Below are 21,218 nucleotides of genomic sequence, written 5' to 3' on the forward strand. Positions count from 1 at the left end.
CTGTGCGTAATGACGCTGAGATGTGCGCAAAGCAGCTGAGACTGCCAATTTTATAACCTCCGTTGCGCACGAAAATTACGCCACAGAAAAACGTCGGGCAAACACGTGACATACCTCGTTCGAAAAGTGAGGGTCTGTACATACTGGTCAACTGGGGGCGGACAATACTATGTTTGTGTACGGAAGCATTTTCCCGGAAGAAACACTACTTCCGGTAGGACCTTAAAACAACTTCCTGTGTTTTTAAAGTGCTGTAAAACCGAAATAATTTGTGAAAAACAAATTTGACGACGTGATTTATCAACATTAAAGCCTCGTCTTCCAAGATATTTAGAAAAATAAAAACTTAACCGTGTTTTAACCATTATTACGGCCAGAGAAAAGTGGGCGGGTCTTTAGCATACCGGCCCCGGGGTGCTCGGGCTTAACAGGATAATGGTCACAGTGGCCTCATCTGACACTCTCTAACTAGCTGATTATTAATTTATTTAATAATTATTTGACCACTTTGGACACTTTTGTGTACAGGCCTTTGAACACTAATTTTCACATCATTAAGTATGGAAGACAAGATGATGAGGTCACAGCAAATGTAAAATAGTGATGCAGTGAAACATTGTGAATTGTACATCTTTTATCCCAATACACACAGACTATACAAAATCAGCCACATCAATAGTGACACTATGAGCGCGGCAGTGGCGCAGGAGTAAAGCGCATATCCTTTGTACAGTGCTTGAGGCACCCATCACAGGTTTGAGTCCCTGCCCATTGGCTTTTGCTGCATGTCTTCGCCTCTCTCTCTCCACCCCATTTCCTGTCGGTCAATTTTCAAAATAAAGCCACTACTACCACAAAATAAAAATAAAAAGTGACACTGTATCAAAGACATGACTGAACTTTAAGTTTTAGGCTCCTATTGGATACTGCTGAATACATAGTGAAACAATAACCTGTGACAGCAGCTTTAGTACTAATGTTGTCTAAGTGATGCTGCTCATTAATGTAGGTAACATTTAGCAAATGAACAACTGCCAGGTCAGCATGCTGTTGAACTAGTATTTGAGTCCTTGCAGGGCTCTCCAGACCACTGCCTTATTTTCAGTTAAATCAAGATGTTGATCTGTGCAGATGGAGTCCTGTACTCTTCTCTCAGCTCGTAGAGGTGTTTTTTTCACTGCTTTGTCCTCAGTAGGGAGTGATTGTGATGAAAATACTCTGTGTGGGGAAAAGCGCAATTTATTACCTTTTTTCTCTCAAACCCCCAGTCGGTTGTGGCAGATGGCCACTCACACTGAGCCTGGTTCTGCTGGAGGTTTCTTCCTTTTAAAAGGGAGTTTTCCTCTCCACTGTCGCTACATGCATGCTCGGTATGAGGGATTGCTGCAAAGTCAACGCCAGTGACTGTCCACTGTCTCTACATGCTCATCCGGGAGGAGTGAATGCTGCAAGTCACTGACAGGATACAATGTGCTGGGTTTCCTTAGATAGAAAAACGTTTTATCCAATTTGAATAAATAACTGAATCTGACTGCACTGTTCAATGATTAGGATCAATTGGAATGTATGTACCTGACTTTTGTGAAGTGCCTTGAGATGACATGTGTTGTGAATTGGCACTATATAAATAAACGGAATTGAATTGAATTGAATTTTTTTTCCCTGTTCAAATCAGTCCAATAAATTTAAATGTGGTTCTGGGGCAATATAAATGACATCACATCCCTTCAGCAGTCATTCTGGTGTGTCAATGACTGTGTAGCGGATGTTAAAATTTCCATTTACTGTGATATTTAAATTGTATGCTAAATCAGAAGGAACCACAGCCTGAAACACACAGGTTTATCCCTAAAACCCTTATACCTTCTGTGAGTGAATGGTTGCTTGCAAAATGTTTCAAGAATAAAAAAAAATTTTAACTGTTAGATGTTTAGATGTTAGACTGTTTGTTAGATGTTAGATGTTTAGATGTTAGACTGTTGGACTTCTTTCCCTGGAAGCCTGATTACTTCTGTCCTTAGGTCCTCCTTAGCAAGTCGCTGTGGAGTTGTGCAGAGGAGAAGTTTTTGTTTAATCTTTATTTAATCAGGAAGCCACATCGAGATTAGAATCATTTCTCTGAGAGAGACTGGACAAAAGGAAACACGCACGAGTGAAAACAAGTCAGTCTTTTTCTTTTCTTGTAGATCAAGTAAAAGCAAAATGAGTCATGTCAAAAACTCAGGCCCAGACTAGTGAAGTAGTCAACTATTGGTAAGCTGATCCACCGATAAACAGGCAGAGGCTTGCACTATAATGATTCTTTACTATATCTGGCTTATTAACAAACATTTATGACTTTGGATTTATGTACATTACAGTCAGAGGATCAATCTGGAATGCACAAACACTTCAGATTTGACCATTCACCTACAAGAGCTCTCTTTTTCCAAAAAACCTTTGAAATCACATTCCTGTAGTAAGTTGTTTTTTGGAATCTTCTTCTTTCAGCCTGGTTTGAGCTCTCTCATGATGGAGTTGTTTTGGTTTTCGAAACAATAAATGCTCTCTCTACATTGCTACCCACCTTTGATATTTTTGTGTGTGTCACAGTCTCTTAGATGATATAAACCAAAGATTCTCTTAAGGTTAATAGTCAGTATTTTACATATGATATCTAGAAAGTTTTGAAGTCATCTAAAATGAACAGTAAACTGCAAATGTGATTATTATTGTGTCACACTTTGAATGCAAACTGGTCTTGTTAAATGGAATGAATACATGTTTGAAAGGATTCAATATGAAAATGTTATAAGTTAGTTATAATTGATAAAGTAATAGATCTGTAACATGTCTAGAAATGAGAGGCCTTTTGATGGCTTAAGAAGGTTTTTCAGGGGAAAAAAGAATAATTAATTTACTCTAGGTATTTAAAAGCAAAGTTCCACCTATGGTGCAAGCTAGTTTTATATTTTTCCTTCTAAAATTATAGTACCTATTAAAATGCGAAACAAGACCATACAGTCCATTCCTTTAGGCTTCTGAAAGACTAATTAAAAACTGACAAATATTGTAGATTTGAATGTAGGCAAATGTCAGATTTTTATCAAATTAATTATTAGCCTTTTAGTGTTCTTTTCCTGGATTATAATTATTTTGATTATTTGTAATATTAGAATAAAATTAGCCTTTTATTACTTTAGTTGTTTACTATTAGTAACAGTATTAGTTGTAGATATTACAAGAATAACAATAAATTTGATTTTTACTTTCTCTCTTTGATTATTCTCATATCATTTTATTGAAGTGGTAACTTATTTTTCTGTTAAGTGTTAAGTCTGAGAAACATACAGAAATCTTCGTATTTGAATGTGTAATAGACCAACTGGAAAGGTAAAGAAATCCTTTATAGTATTTTTATTTCTCAAGTTATGAAACTGCTGTATGAACAAAAGTTAATTTTAATGTAGCTTAATATCACTGCATATTAAATAAAACATAAAATAAGTATTGGTAAAACTAAATGACACACATAAAGTCACACCCACCTCTCTTTTTCTTCAGCCCTTTCAGAGCACATATTGTTTTGGAAATAATCTATCTAGATTTTGACATTTCCTGCAACAATTTCCCGCAAGATGACAGACCTCCATACACCCAGAAGATTAAGGTTTTCTACACATCAATTAAGAATTCTGACAAACCCACCCAATCACCTCTCAAGCTGAATTCTCTGTTTAGAGATAAACGTCTGTCCATTTCAAAAATCAATAATCCGTTTATAAATATGTTATTAATAACAGAGTTAAGCCGCATATATATTTCATGGCAGAGGAAGGAAGGAAGGGAGCATCTCCCTCAGGCTGCAAGGCTTTGCTCCGTATCATTCATTTATAATTAATCTGCTCCACGTGGGACTTGGTGAATTAGGAATCCTCGATCAGCTGCAGTCGGCAAACACGGGAGGTCCCTTTCACCACATGGATTAACACAGAGAAAAAACTAAGGCAGAGATACTAAAGCAGTTTTGGATCTGTTTCATGAGAAGTTCTGCCTCCTTATACGATCCATACAACATGCTCTTCATAGTAAAGACTTAGTGAAAAATATTTCCTCAGATTAATACATCTGTTCTTCTTTTTTCCCTGAGACATAAAGTGAAATGAAGGTTTATCATTACATACATGTTTTCAAAGATATCTGTCACAAGTAAAAATGGCTTGATCAACCAGGAGTCTGGAGACAAAATGGTGTAGTTCACCTGACTATGTGCAGATGATCTACATTGAAATATTTATACAAACTAATTTAGTTCATCTGTTATTTTCTGATCTTAAGGATATTCCTCAAAATATTTGATTAGTTATAAAGCAACACATTTAGCAAAAACTTATTGAAATTACATGGGAATTAGACACAATGTAGCTAAATTCATATATTAAAAAGTCTTTTTATGTTTGTGTCTAATCTTCTGTGTAGTTTTTCCATGCTTGTTCGATCTCTATTAGGTTTAAAAATTCAACACACATCACAAAAAGCATCTGGACAACTAAATCAACACTCAATTGATCCCCGAAGTGACACCACCTCATTACTTCCTCTGAGAGATTGTGGTTCTTTGCTGTTTTTTGGTTCACAAATAGTCGTAATGAAGAATGAGGGTTCAAATAGAGACTTCACTCCAACCAAATCTTTTTAAACTGGACCTCTACTTTTGTCTCAATTTGCAGTATTTAGATTATGACATCATTTGAATAGTTCCTTTTATGTGTGTTTTCCTTTGAGAATGGATCTGCACAAACTGTGATGGAATTCCTAGGCAGTTTTTTCTTTCACAAGCAACTTCACACTTTGTTGTTTTTGTTTGTTTTACTCACACATTGATAAAAACAGGTTGCACAAACCAAGCAGGAGCTCAATCAAACTTCAGCAAAACATCACACTTCTAGTATAAAACCAACTTTGAGACATGTTTTGGACATGATCTGCAAGTTTGGTTACTTTGCTCCTTTAACTTTTCGCCGCACCATGTCCAAAGGAGGTGTCTCATTTCAAAGTGCCTGTATTTCATATGCATTTACTATGATGTACTTCTTTCTCTGCAAAGGAAGTAGATAATCAGACAGTCAAAAAAGTAGCTTCAAGAAACCCATTTGAACAAATATGTTTAATTAAGGAAACACATCCTTTTACTTAAATTGAGACACACTAGTTTATTCTTGCTTATTATAACAATAGTATGAACAAAAACAATGAATCAGAAACACAAAAAGGTGTCATTTAAATCTGTTGTTGAAGGGATTGAAAGCAGTTCTGTGATTTTTAGGTGTGTTCACATTGGTTCTCTAGTTAACTGTTAAGAGCTTGATCAAAATACTCTAAAAAATAGAATTTTGTTGCTGTGCTTTCCTCAAAACTAGTCTACTATTGGATAAGCATGCTTTCATAAATACTTAACTATCTGGAAGGTACAAGGATCTTTTGTCTTTAGTTAATCTAAAGTTAACTGACTTTGCCTTCCTTCCCCTCCCGAAAACAATAGCCTTGTTGCAGATCTGAGACTCTCTCTATCAGAGCAGCATCTCACCAGCATCACTAGAACAGCCAGGCGAGGCAGGCCGAGGAGAATCGGCCCGACTGCTGCAAGATGGCTGCAGGCTGAGAGAAAGACACTGCTGACAAATGCATTAATTACTCTCTCAACTTCGTTTCCCAATTAACCTTACATGCCACCTTCCAGGTAAGCCAGTTGGGGAAAGACGAGTTGTGCTGGTGACTCCCCATCTGCCAGCAGAAAAAACTCTGAGTCAGAGAAAATATGAGGTGAAGGAAAGATGACGAATCTGTGAGACAATAGGTTCCTCTTTTCTTAACAAAAGAAAAGACAAAAATGACCAGATAACATTGTCATTAAGAAATTTCCAGAATCCCATTCTGATTACCAAACATAAAGTCCAAGTTAATTAGTGCACTAATGTTTCATTCACACCTTCATTTGCATTTTCAATTATTTCTTAATACTGTTGTGTCAGCTGCAGGATAGCTCTGTTTTCTCTGTTTCTTCTGCTGTTCGCTTGACCGTTGACTCCAGTGCTTCTTTCATCACCTCAGAGAAGAAAAGTGTAATTAAAGCAGGGATGGATCTGGCATTGCAGGGTGACCCAGTAAAATTAATGCTTCACTCTCATTAGTCTGCATTAACAAACTCAAACTTAATTCCCTGTTAAACAATGCTCATTTTTTCAGTTGTTTCTGGTAAGTATGAAATGGCAGAAAACAGACTATAATTCATATAAAACAAGTGTGTCTTAAAATATTAAAACAAAAATACATAGGTTTTTCTTTATTGTAATACGATTTGGATGTATTTGCATATGAAGTCTAAATAATATGTGTAAGTAGTGTAAGTACTATTGACAGTGAAGTGAAACATTTAAAAAAAAGTAAATTTAAGCCCTGTACACACTGCGCAAGAAATGAAAACTTTGTTGGTTTCCTCAAAGTGGCAACAAAAAAAGGTTTGTTTCGGCCAGGACATTTCATACTTCATGACAAACTGAGTGCATAGCTTGGAACTCTGCAACCAAGGGAAAGTGGGAATGACAACATCCCCACTAATATCTGACCATCTCATCAAGGTTTGTCAGACATGAAGCTGGGGGAACTCTTGCAACCCTAGGAGAGTGAGGCAACATTTACACTATCACTTAATTCAAAAAAGCATTTTTTTCTCACTACAAACTGAGCATGACTGGGCGACTCAAATATGACACAAGTAAAAGTGATGACAAGCAGTGAGAGAGATCATTACTTCTTAAATAAACTAAAAAGTAATGGCCAACAGGTTTGAGTTGTCTCCAAAAGTCATGGAGGATCCGTGACAAAGGTTGAGGTAGTTGTACTTTGTTTTGATCGCTAATTTTGCAGCTTTGGTGTTGAGGAGATAAAAGGAGCACCAGAATCCTAGTGCAGGCACCAGCAGGAAAAATGAGGGGTAAGATACCTCCAGCTGACATGGGAGTACTAATAACTTAGTGAAAATGCAAACAAAGGTTTAAATTAAACATCAGTGCACATCAGATATGTTGTAGAATACTATAAACTTAAGATCTGTGTGGACATTGTTTTCCATCTATCTTCTACTTAATAGACATTGGTTTATGGGGTTGAAAGATCAAGGAAACCTAGACATCTCTCTCCTCTTTCCAACTGAATTTGGAAATTCCCAATGTTCTCCTGTCATAATGGTTAAATGAATTTTAACAGATTTATTGAAAGGTAATTAGAATGAACTGGTTGGCCGTCTGGATATCCGGGGAAGGTCTGAATTGGCACTGAGGAAAAGATGAAAGTCGTCATTAATTGGATGACTGAAGGTCATGAGATTATGAGAAAGATGTTACAGGAGGATGGATGTTCTCTAGGAGCAGATTAGTATACCCACAAAGACTAAGTCTGAATTCTGGGAGCAAGGCACAGAGCACTGGAACAGGAAAACCTGGGCATGGACACCAGAGGAATCCCGGAGAAAGGGAGCGTAAACTTAGGGATCACAAAAGAAAACGCTAAGTCAGAAAATACAGGGCAGATTACAAAGCTAGAAGAGCTAATGTCTTCCTCTTGGTTCCTGCTTCATATAAACACCTCCTGATTAGTCTTCATGAACCGCACCTGAAGAGCTGCACCTGCTGGTCACAACCTGTAGAGAGAGGTGAGAGAGAAAAACAGTGACTCCACTCTATGTTCACTCTGGATGAAGGCATTTCCCACCCTATCTCTAAGACGGAGTCCAGCTACCCCATAGAGGAGATTTATTGCTGCTGCTTGTGCCTGGGGTCTTCTACTTTCAGAGTGATCCATATCTTGTGATTGTAAGTATCGATTGGAACATAGAAAGATAACTGAGAGCTTTGATTTTTGACGGAGCTCTTTCTTCACCCTAACAGACCAGATAAATACCCTCATTGCCCAGGACAAATCAGCAGTCTGTTTCTACATCTTATGCTTCGCCCTGCCATCATATGTGAACAAGACATCAGGATACTTACACCCTTCCAGTTGAGACAAAGACTGACCGCCAACCCAGAATTTGTGGTCCACCCTTTTCCGTTTAAAAACTATGGCCTGAGATTTTTAGCTGATTTTCATACCATCGATTTCGCACTTGGCTGTTACCCTTTTTGGTGCACACCAAAGGTTATGAGCTGAAGATACAAACAGAACCAAATAATCTGCAAAAAGCAAAGATGTTCCCAGACTCGATCCTTCATCTCCACGGTTTGCTCTGAGATCTTTTCCATTATCTTCATTGTTCAGTTTGTGGTTCCCCCAGACACAAACACCAACTCCGACACCATGTTACTTTTTCAATGTTCAATTCATGGTTTAATTTGCAATTTGTTTGCCCTTGTTATGCTGAGCAATGAACTTGGTTTTATGAAATAGAAAGGACATTTCAAGGAAATATTTGGCAGGTGTGCTCTAATTATTACTTTATTACTGCAGGAAATATAATGTTGAATTAATTTTTTTTTTTAAATGAAAACAAGTGTTGTATTGTAAGATGAAAGGTCTATTGGGCCCAATATAAATACCTACAAAGTTGGCTTAGAGGTAAAATAATCACAATTAAATGGTAATTATTGCTTTTGGTTATTTTGGGATGAATCAAATCCAAGGTGAAATTTGAGCTGCTTTCTAACACATTACAAAAGTTAAGTTAATCACGTTTAAGTTAAAAATTGTTTTAAAATGAGAGTTCTTGTTGAGCTTTACTACCAGTAAAGAGTGGCTTTGGGTCACAAACAAACAATTATAGGCATGAAGTGTAATTTCTTTATACTGTAAATCATAGGCACATTTAATAAAGGGGATTTGCACTTCGTTAGTTGTTTCAGACCTTTAATTATATCTAAAAGTCAGATTTGGACTTTTAAACAGGATGTTTGCAAACACCTACTCTATTAAAAGGAATTGAACAAAAATTTGAAAACTACTGCCCCAATACAATCTTCCCATTGGACCTGACAAGAAAATGTCCTCTTTATGAGCAGTAATCAATACTTATATGTACGTAGCACAACACGTTGCAGGAACACCTTGAAAATTTATGCAATTCTCCTTTTTAGCTGAGGCAGCAGTCATCTCATACTTGCAATGTTTGGCTTGCCACCATCTATCATTGCTGTGTCGAAATATAATATCCACAATTGCAAATTAGCGTGAAGACAAACTCTCTGACAGGTTCTGGCACCGCCATCGCTGACAGTAATCTGAGAGGGAAACAAGAGCAGAACGCAGCTCTGGATTCATTTAAACCATCATCAGTTCGTATGAAACTAAAGTCTCATTCTGTCCACGTAGTTGAATGTTTCATTAGATTCTGTTTTTCTTTTATTGTAGAGAGTCTGTGTGAAATACTGAGGAGGATGAAAGGTTAACAGGAGCATATGGATTGACTACAAACACACACATCGGCACATGCATCCCCTCATTAAAAGTTTAAATGGAAAATCTGGGAGGGAAAGTGTTAATCAGATGTTTAACCCCCACCCCTACCCAAGCAATGTAAAATACTGTTGGAGTTTCCTCATTCCAGAGCGAGGGAAGGAGGGAGGGCTCGCAGGCCTTTTCCATCACAAGCTGAAATGTTAATTATGACCCTGGCAGCAGAACTGAAACAACTTGGCTCAGAGGAGAAAAGAGGGGCAAATACAAAGCAGCTGTGGCCTGTGTTGGAGCTGATACTGGGGCTAAGGCTGGGGCTGGAGGGGCCAAAAGGGCTGATAAAGGATATGACTTGGGTGAGAGTGTAAAACAATCACAAAATCTAGTGGTAAATAGTTTGTGGGACATCAGTGAACCCCTACCTCAAATTTAGACAGAATTCCATTCAATTCAATTCAGTTTTATTTATATAGCGCCAATTCACAACACATGTCGTCTCAAGGCACCTTACAAAGTCAATTCAATGGAATCATACAGATTTCAAGTCAATTACATACATTCCAATTAATCCTAACTATCGAACAGTGCAGTCAGATTCAGTTATTTATTCTAATTGGTTAAAAAGTTTTTCTATCTAAGGAAACCCAGTAGATTGCATCCAGTCAGAGACTTGTAGCATTCACTCCTCCTGGATGAGCATGTAGAGACAGTGGACAGTCACTGGCGTTGACTTTGCAGCAATCCCTCATACCGAGCATGCATGTAGCGACAGTGGAGAGGAAAAACTCCCTTTTAACAGGAAGAAACCTCCAGCAGAACCAGGCTCATTGTGAGCGGCCATCTGCCACGACCGACTGGGGGTTTGAGAGAACAGAGCAGAGACAGAAAAATAACATAGAAGCACTGATCCAGAGTATTTTCTATGGGAAGGAAAAGTAAAATGTTAATGGATGTGGCTCCCTTAGAGGCTTCATCTAGAAAGAAAAAACAGAAAAACTCTGAGTCAGTTTTAAAGTTTAGAGTATGAAAGAGAGCACATACAGTTAGTCACAGTAAAAGATAAGTCAGTAGCTATGTCTAGGAGAAAAACAGGGTTAGACACTGAAAGACAGGACCAAGTGTATCATTGGTAGAAGGAAAGCATTAAGTTGTTGGCAGCAGAAGCTTAGACGAAGCTTCCCCTCCAGGAAGGTGTCGCAGGTAGATGCAGAGTGAGGCCAAGTGTAGCTTCTAGGAAGAAAAAAGAGAGAGAGCATAATGTTAAAAGCTGAAATAGCAGAAGAGTATTTAAGTTTGGAGTACGATCTACATAATCTTTAAACCATATGTTAACTCAATGAAGGATAGGGGCTGGAGTTAATCATGCAAAACTAGAACTGGGTGTTTACTGGGATTTTGTTCAGGCAAAGTATAATGCAACTGTGACTTGATCTGACGGAGGATCAGTTTTGTTTGTAAAAGCCTTACATTTAATGTACTTCCATTATTCACATAATATTCTTAAGTGAATTCCTTAGAAAATGACAGATTATTCCTCTTTTTGTTTGATACTTTGGTGGAATATATTCAAAACCATGATTTTTACTTGCTCCTGTAGAAATATTGTGAAGTTACAACTGGAACTGTTTAGACAGAATTAGGATTAAAAGACAGAAAATACAATGTTACCCTCAATCCAAAGATGTAAATGGGATTAAAAATTGAAAACTAAAAACCTATGAAACTGGCTACTCAGTCTTTGTTTGGACTATATTTGGGCAAAGGCATTTACAATCTTTAACATTTATAAATGCTGCTTTTGTGGCTAAACAGAGAAAAATGGTTAATAACCTGGGATAGCCAGAAACAAATGTCAAGTAATTGTAGAAATAAAGCTGGAATTTTTAAAATAGTCAATCCACAAGATAATCTAAAACACATTTTTTTAAACAAACTACATCACAGAGCAAGCACTGGTCAACTGTGGAAAGGAAGTAATGCCCAACAGAAACAGGCTCAAACTCAGCAGTTATCTGCCCCGGCTAGCTGGAGGCTGAGAAGACAAAATGTAAGCACAGTTAAATACAGATGGACTGAACCAGGTATACTTTCTATGGACAGAAAAAACAATAGGAGCAGTTAATGACAGCAAAAGCATTATTACATACAAACACACAAACACACACACAAAGTAACCCAAGTACCGAGCCCTGCAGTGCTCCATAACTACCTTTAGTGTGCGAGAAAGACTTATTTTTAACTTGAACTAGAATCTGTCAGACAAATATGATCTAAACAAGCCTCTTCTCCACATATCTAAGGCCCTGAAAAAACATTTCATAGATGCATAAAGATAAATCGCTACACTGGTAGGAATTTATTTCAAATGACATTAACAATAAAGACAAAGCCCAAGCACATGCTATAAACATCATCTATGGTAAGACTGTTAATCCTTTAGGCCTTTATGAAAATGTTCCTAGTATGAGGAAAGGAAAAAAAAAATTACCTCTCTTAGTGTTGAAGCAATAATAGTACCAAATGTTGCCATTTCTGGCACTGCTCTGCCTACATGTGATGTTTGTTGAAAGCATTGATTTAAATCAACGCACATCTCATTTATTGCTGTAATTTGTCTTTATTAATCTGGTAAAGGTTCTCTTTCAGTGGTAGAGGACACACTGAGCCATTCTTTTGCACTTCCCCTTCACAGGGACTCAGAGGTATTATTGAGACTCATTGATGCTCCAAAACAATGCATGGTCTAATTACCACTGTATTATTAGACATGGATGTCAAACTCAACGGGGAGAGCGGGAAGTTGGTCCTGGGCCAAGAGAATATTGAGCACCTTATTTGTAACACAAAACAACCCCCCTGTCCCTACTTACTTTTGACATGTGAGCTCATTCTGGCCATTATTATTCTGGTTACATTTAGGTGTGCTTCTTTAACAGCTGCTTTCTTGAGCTTCGTTCTGCGGACAGCAGGTGGAAAATCCAGCAATTTTTCATTCATTTCTTTCTCTTTTCCTTTCTCCTTCCCTTCTTTTCCCCCTCTCCCACCCTCATCTCTCCCTCTTCTTCTCTTTTTTCTGATGTGTTTGCCTTCACGGCTTCTGAGCACTCTCTAATTCCATCTGGCCACAACAGAGAAGGCAGAGCGGTGAGAAAAAGCATTTCCATATGTGCAAATTAGGGACCCCCACACCCCTTTACTACACAACCACACACTTTCAGACACACACACACACACACGTGCACCTTCTCTACTGCATACTGACTGCCAAGGCTACTAATGGAGATCAAGGGGAAGGTTTTTGTTGGCTGCGGCTCTCAGTCTGCAAGTCGTCAGGATGTTATGTCTACATCAACAACTGTGACCTCGGGAAAACAATCCCAATTAATAACATAATGACAAACAGAATACAAATAATAATGATTTCAAATAATATCCTTCAAATTGCATGTGATAATTGTAACAATTATGTTAGATTGAAAGCGCTCCACCTGCAGCTTTATTACCTGTGTTCTGGCTCCGTTCTGTAATTCCTTTGGTGAATTACAACTTCCCTGCTCACAGCACGCCTCTGAAAAACGAATGCTAGTGCTTCATTTGCTTTGAAGGAAAAGGAAGAGTGAGCAGAGAGTCACACAGCAACAATTAAAGCCATCCATCCGGGGCTTTGGGAATCCAGACACACACTGAGTCTCACTCGGTGGCACTTTAATTTCTGGTTCTTGTATGTGAACCGTGGATTCACTCTAAAAGTTATCTCTAGGATAAAGAAAAGCTGAATATTTGTATCTGATGACTGCAGAAAACTCACCTTTGTCTGCCTTCTGCTTATACAGATGCATGTACAGTGCAGTCTTATCTCAGCAGTACTTCTTGGTTCCATTTTGACTGGGGGATCATTCAATCAATGCCTGTTTGTAAACAACTCTAAGACAGCTAAGTAGATTGTGACATATTGAGAGATTCCACCTTGCGTTTGAGCGGTCAATACCGCCATTCCTGGGCGGCCGTGCCGTTAAAGCCGGGCCTAATAGGCCTAGGTGACATTGAAGTGTCATTTGTGTGTGGAGATTTTTCCAACATTGTTTCTGTGACTGAAGTCAAAAGCCTATCAGTTCTTTGTCTCTACTCGTCTTTAACACACAAACACACAGAATAATCATCATATTTTCACCTGATGAGGTCATTTGAGACGTCCAAATCCCATAAAACACATTCTTTATGTCCCTATCCCAGGTTTGATGGCAGAGGTATGTGTGCTTTATGTGAAATAAAGGCAAACTGAACTGCTTTTATTTAATGCTGCTCATAAAAAGCTGCTGTTCTATCAGAAACAAACCTTTTTTTAACCTTTATCTGAGATCTGAAGGTTATCTGGTACTATAAAGCTAGATGTTGGTCACACTTAACTTCCTTTCTAAGCGTTACTGTGGAACTAAACCTAGGTCACAATTGGGTATGCAAATACATCTCCAAACCCTTACATTTAAAGAAACCTAACTTAAATGAGGACTATTACATGAATTAAACCCCATTAGGCATTGCATGGAAGCAGGTATAATGTGTGAAGACAAGTAAAATATGCTAAACAAAGGTCGCCCTATAGTTAGTTAGTAGTTATTACTGAACATAGGGTCTTTTCAAGACTGAAATAGCACATGAGATCCTTTAGTTGAATGGGTCATGTCTTTGGAACAGACCTCCACACCTGACCCAAATAAAGGCAAATGATAATGTACAGCATTTTACCAAAGACAAAGCAATGTTGATCTTTTCAATGGTGCCAAAATGGGTTGCCGAAGCCCAGTCTTTTTCTAAAGCATCCTAATGCCATCATTGGAGAACCTTTTAATGTCTGTAACTTTATTGTTCCAAATGGATAGTAACTAAGGGTAATCCAGGTGTCCATTGTGTTGTTGTTGCCTTTGTTTTCTTGGTAATTTAGGCCTTCTACATTTTTATTTTAAAATGTACAAAGTAAAAAGATTAAGCTATTTGACAACATATGTTGTTCTGAGTTGAAGTTCAGAATATCTATGATTAGTCCTAGTTAATTCTCTGGCTAATTTACTGTAGATTACACATGTTTTGCACATTTAAACTGGGAACACGCCACAGTTTGAATGTCAGAATTATTCATAAAACCTTGACAAAGGGATTTGCAGTTTAAAAATGTGTTGTTAAGCATATAGCATTCCTCTATGCAGATGGAATTTTTACATTAAAACAGTTGGTAGCACTGTTGCCTTGCGACAAGAAGGTACTGGGTTCGACTCCCTGCCGGGGGTCTTTCTGCATGGAGTTTGCATGTTCTCCCCATGCATGTCTGGGTACTCCAGTTTCCTCCCACAGTCCAAAAACATGACTGTTAGGTAATGGTCTGTCTGCCCTGGTTTGTCTGCCTTGCGATGGATTGGCCCACTATGGAATAAGCGGTATAGAAGACGAATGAATGAATGAATGAATGAATAAATGAAAGCATTATTCATGCAATTAGAGAAAACCTGCCTATATGTATGGGGTTTTTAACTATTATTACAACCAGAGCAAGAAGTGTCTAAAGTAATATTCATAGACATACATCTCAATATATTTATGTTACGTTTGTTTGGAAATTACAGATCAAATAAAAAGTAGCCTAAGCTCAAAAATGCTCTGCACTTTTCAAGAAGTTAAATATTTACTATCTCCTGAAGCCAGGCAGTTTTTGTAGCAAAATAAGGAAGTGAAACTAGAGCAGACTCCAACCCTGAATTGGGTTCAAGCCAGGCTGGAGAAAATGGAGAGCCGCCTCTCATCCTAGTTCCTGAGTTTCCTGAGGGGTCCGAGGATGGACCGCCTCTCATCCTAATTCCTGAGTTTCCTGAGGGGTCTGAGGACGGACCGCCTCTCATCCTAATTCCTGAGTTTCCTGAGGGGTCTGAGGACGGACCGCCTCTCATCCTAGTTCCTGAGTTTCCTGAGGGGTCCGAGGATGGACCGCCTCTCATCCTAATTCCTGAGTTTCCTGAGGGGTCTGAGGACGGACCGCCTCTCATCCTAGTTCCTGAGTTTCCTGAGGGGTCCGAGGACGGACCGCCTCAGATCTTGGCTCCAGGACCCACTGACTGTGCTCCCGAGCTGACCTACTGTGCTCCTGGCCAGACTGACACTACGACTGACCCAGGGCCAGACACGCCACAGCCTGACCCAGGGCCAGACACGCCACAGCTAGACACACCAAAGCCGGACACCAGGCCCAAGCCTCTGCGGGCCCTGCCTAGGCCCAAGTCTCCGCAGCAGTTCTGGCTTTGCCGCAGACCTCCGAGGCACCTGCTTCCACGGCCTGACTCCTCACTTCTCGGGCATCTCCACTTCCGGCCTCCGGGCAGCCTGCATCCTCGCCGCTGGCTGCTGCACTGCAGATCTCCTAGACGCCTGCATCTCTGTCGCCGCCGGCCTCCTAGACGTCTGCATCTGTCGCCGCCGGCCTCCTAGACGTCTGCATCTGTCGCCGCCGGCCTCCTAGACGCCTGCATCTCTGTTGCCGCTGGCCTCCTAGACGCCTGCATCTCTGTTGTCGCTGGCCTCCTAGACGCCTGCATCTCTGTCGCCGCCGGCCTCCTAGACGTCTGCATCTGTCGCCGCCGGCCTCCTAGAAGTCTGCATCTGTCGCCGCCGGCCTCCTAGACGCCTGCATCTCTGTTGCCGCTGGCCTCCTAGACGCCTGCATCTCTGTTGCCGCTGGCCTCCTAGACGCCTGCATCTCTGTTGTCGCTGGCCTCCTAGACGCCTGCATCTCTGTCGCCGCCGGCCTCCTAGACGTCTGCATCTGTCGCCGCCGGCCTCCTAGACGTCTGCATCTGTCGCCGCCGGCCTCCTAGACGCCTGCATCTCTGTTGCCGCTGGCCTCCTAGACGCCTGCATCTCTGTTGTCGCTGGCCTCCTAGACGCCTGCATCTCTGTCGCCGCTGACCTCCGGATCGTCGGCCTCTTCACTGGCTACTTCGTCGCAGACCTCCGGATCGTCGGCCTCTTCGTTGGCTACTTCGTCACAGGTCTCCACGGCTTCGCTGCCGACCGCCCAGAACTCTGTGCCTGCTGGGGACAACCTCCTGGTCGCCCGCCTGAACTCTGTTTTTTGTTTCTGGCCCTCCTGCCGAGGCCCCCCTCCGCCCACCCTGGTTGGAGTGTTTTTGTGTTTTGGACTTTGTGTTTTCTAGTGGTCGTCTGGGATCCGACCTTGAGGGGGGGTTATGTCATGGTATGACATCCTTGGACTTGGTTTGTGTTTTTGTGTTAACTGTGCTTAGGTCTATGTTTTCCTTTATTGTTAATTAGTTCCACCTGTCCCTTATGCCTCCATGTCTCCTTGCCACACCTGTTCTTGGTTCCTGTGATTACCTGCCATTGTTTTCTCCCTGTATATTAGTTGGTCTGTGTTCTTTGTTCCCCTCTGGTTCCTCCGTCACTATTCCTCATCACACCCTGGTTTAGTCTTGTGTTTTTCTATGTACCTGCAGCAGTGAACTCTCATGTGAGTTTTTGTCTGGACTCTTGTAATACCTGAAGGGACTTTTTGCTTCACCTGGAAATCGCTTAATAAACCTCTTAACTCATTTAATCATGCGGCTCCCAAGCTCTTGTATGCGTATTGGTCCGATCCAAACTCAGAACGTGACAACCTGTATACCTGTTGCTACAATTGATTTCTGTACTCGTGAAATAAACTGTCAAAAGAGAGACTGTACAATCCAGAAAAAAAAAAATCCTTACAAATGAACATTACACCATATTGATGCTTCACACTTAAATGGCAATATGATGGAATTTGCTCTAAGAATCAGAGGTTAACACAAAGCTGATAGTACATGCACCAAAATGTTCTAAATATAGGGAGAAAATGGCTAATTGGGCATTGTTTGTGATCGATGGACTATTTAAGCTTTTAAAGAAAAACACAAACATCTTCTGTTTAACATAAGGCACTGAGGTCTGTAAGCTTGAGATCCAACAGCTGGCAATAATGTTTAGCTGCAAACATTCATCTGACCTCATCATGTTCGAGCAGAGAGGATATCATCAGTTATCGGAAAACAAGAGATTTTGGGGACCAAACGCTGTGACCCAGACTTGTGCGAGCAAAATGTTTGTCTTCATCAATATGTGTGTGTGTGTATGTGTATTTATGAGTCTCTGTTACAAGCATTGGTGCTAAAAGCAAAATCTAAAAATGCCTTGAGGGGTTGAGGGGAAATCTTGGGCCCCCATGACCCCTCCTGTGGCTGGCAGGGGCCCAGCTGTGCTGTCCTGGGCATCTGCCAGCTAGAGGACAGATCTGTCCCTAGTCACACACACACAAACGCACACACAAATGAGGCTGAAATAATGTAAAAAAGCCACTCACATCCATGCTGAGATGTGCACCCATGTGCGGTGATCTATCTGTTTGTTTGTTGCAGCGGGGCATATCCCTTTTGCTTGATGGAGGGCAGTTGTGGTCAGAGGAAAATCCTCTCAGTGCATCACTCTCAAGGAGAAAAATCAAATCACATAAAAATCCTTTGTTTCTCTCCACAACAAACCCAGGAGCCAGACTCAACAATCACTCACTCCAGTGGCTCACACAATCGCTAAACCGATAACGTTGTGGGAAAACAAAGGAAGAGAGGCAGAAAATGCATAAAATACTCAATGTGGCACAACAGGATGGGAGCAGTGCACATTTTCACTTTGTAAAAATAAAACAAATACTTTCCCTAAACCCTCTAATTACATCTTAATATGTGTTAATTATAGATTTGAAAAGGTTCTTGTTTCATTTTGTGTAACATTGGAACCACATTTCCAGGATGTCACCGCACCTATAAAGTTCACAAGAAGTAGTCATTTACATGTTTCTAATAAAGACGGATGATTTTAAAAAAAGGGAAGAGAAGTTGGAAATAAAGCCCAAAATTCTGTCGTTTTTTTTACCCATTCTTCTTTTGCAAACTGCTCAAGTTCAGACATTTAGGAAACTGACTATTAGTGATGATTAATGTTTAAGTTATGCCACCGTTTTTTTAAATCAGATTTAGGGCAGGACTTTGACTAAGCCATTTTAATACATGAATAACACATGAATATTCTTTGATCTAAACATACTTGTATTGCAGACAAGGGTATGAATTTTGAACATGTTTCCTTCCATTGATGTTTAGTGTTCAGTTTCTGCAATACATAGCTGTTTACATCTACTTACAACTTTTGATCTCATTCACCAAAGCACCTTTGCTAGGTCCTAAGTATGGCATGTGGCAGATGAAAAATGGGACACCTTTTGGCTTTTTTTTTAAACAATGGCTCTTCCTGCCACTTCTCCAGAAAGGCCAATTTTGTGGAGTGTATGACTAATAGTTGTCTTGATGAGAGATTCTCCCACCTGTGAAGGCGGTCTTTTTAGACGGAGCAGTGAATTATCTTTCAGCTGCTTTCACCCTACAGGTGGCTGGTTGATGACAGAAATGAGGAAAAGCAAAGTGGTCTTCTTTGTCTCTCAGGGTGGATGGTTGATCCGAGTATGTACACAGCCAAACATATGATACTTGTGCTAAACGGGTGCACTGACATGTAAGCACACAGAGACACAAACAGGACGTTTTTGCATCTCTTCTCTCTCCGAACACATCTCCCAGTTGTTGCACAAGATGAGTGCTCCCTTGTCACCGCGGTTGAAATATTTATAATGAGAGCGATGAAGGGAGCTTCTGAATTATTTAACATAGGGAGGGACAGAGGATGTGGGGGCATTAAATAATCTTTATACCCACACTTTCCACAGCAAGTGGACATAACTGCAGTTGCTCTGTCTATACACAGCAGCCCAAAAATCCCAGATTTCACTGTGTGTGTGTGATGCAATGACACAATGAACTCACCCCCCACCCACCCACTCTATATATTACATATTCATACACCTACCTCGTATTCAGCTGTCCTCGGTCTAAACAAACTGAGATCAGACTCTCCAAGCCTTTTTTTATCAGCATATCAACATCTCACATTAAGTCAAATCATCGGTAGTGAAGTGAACTTGTTCAGCTTAACGTGTGGCCGGGTTGTGGTGTTCTTTTCTTTTGTGTGTGTGTGTGTGTGTGTGTGTGTGTGTGTGTGTGTGTGTGTGTAAATTAATACTTCTGCTGATTCATGGAGGGTTGACTGTGCTGTGATAGGAAAAAAATGAGTATGTCTCCAACCAAAAGGATATTTCTTTAGTTTGAGATATGGGAAACGTGTTTCCACGCTCAGCCAATGTTCTGTGCGAACTTAAAACTCTGCTATGCTAATTGATTTTAATTGAGCTTACAGTTGTAGCTATACTTGCAGACTGACATGTAAAGGCATAACCAGTTGTACAAATGACCTACTCCTAAAAATCAAGTCGATAATTGGAAAGTGGAAAAAAATCTAAGAGGTATAGATTTGAAACTGAAATTAGTTTTTAATATCCATCTTTGGGCTACTTACTTTATGAACTATGTAAAGAAAAGGTAAAATGCAAAAAAGTATGGTCCTAAAACGTGCAGCTTGAGAGCCAACAATGTCATTCAAAAGTCCACACATCTCTGGTAAAATGTTCTTTAATGTAAAAAACTAAACTATAAAAAAATCTAAACTTTTTCCACTATTATTTTGACAATCATTCCAAACACTTCAACTGAAAAAGTATTTTGTTAGGAGAAAAAATATAAAAAAGAAGTCAACAATGATTTTATTTCAGATTTTAGCATTCTGATATCATATCCTCAGGGTTGTTTGCAGGTTGGTGGTGTGTGTGTCTACCTCTCTGATTGCATGGTGTGACTGGCAGGTTTGGTCCTTGCATCTGGAGCTCATTCCAGGCAATTAGGAAGAGCATATAGAGGAGTGGATTCCTTACGGAAGATAGTTCTCACTCTTATAGTGGTAATCAGGTCTTTGTACTTTGTTGCATGTAATGCTCTCATGATGCTTTGCTTACCTCCTGTGTGTTCTTCTTCCAGGAAGAAGTTTTGCTCCAGTCTTCACACTCTCTGGTTTGCTGTCCTGTGCCTCCACACACTCTGGAACTCCTTGGTGGTCTCATCTCCGGATTCCTTCTGAAAAATCACCTTACTGCTCCACTGGGCGCTCCTTCCTAAATCTGCTGCCTGGAGCACCGCCAGATACCAACCATCAGTCACCTGCCTGTCCACCCTCCCAACAATCCACTGCTCCACTGCCGTCTCCGCTTTTCCTCCTGGAACAAGTAAACAAACATCATCACAATCTGATCCACACACGTAACCTGCCAACGTCAACTGTGGATTTACTCACCTTCTCCCCTGGACCCTTGCCACTACACTAAGCCTCTTTCTGACCTCAAACCTCATCACATTTTCCAAATACCACTTACCTCGCCTGGAAGACACATTCACTTTGTCACTTCAATAAATCATTTAAACCTTAATCTGTTGTCTGTAATCGTTGCCTGCACTGGGTCTCATTAACCAATGCAATGACAAAAGATACACTAAAACGTAAAATCAAAAGCAGCTTTTGATTAAATTACAATTGTATTACATTTCTTTAATAGAAGTCTGTCACCATCCTATATCTTAATATTTACTCACTGTGCCTTACAGAAGTAGGGTTGGAAGGTATCTGAAGGTTGGCCCACAGATTTAAAGTCAAATTCAGCTCTTAACTCTGGCTGGGCCATTCCAAAATTTGTATTTCCTCTGAAGCCAATCTTTGTTTAGATATCTGCTTTGACTCAGATTAATCCTAATAAATGAAACCCTCTTCAGCTTAAG

The sequence above is a fragment of the Girardinichthys multiradiatus genome, chromosome 19 (assembly GCF_021462225.1).
Source record: "Girardinichthys multiradiatus isolate DD_20200921_A chromosome 19, DD_fGirMul_XY1, whole genome shotgun sequence".
Taxonomy (NCBI): Eukaryota; Metazoa; Chordata; class Actinopteri; order Cyprinodontiformes; family Goodeidae; genus Girardinichthys; species Girardinichthys multiradiatus.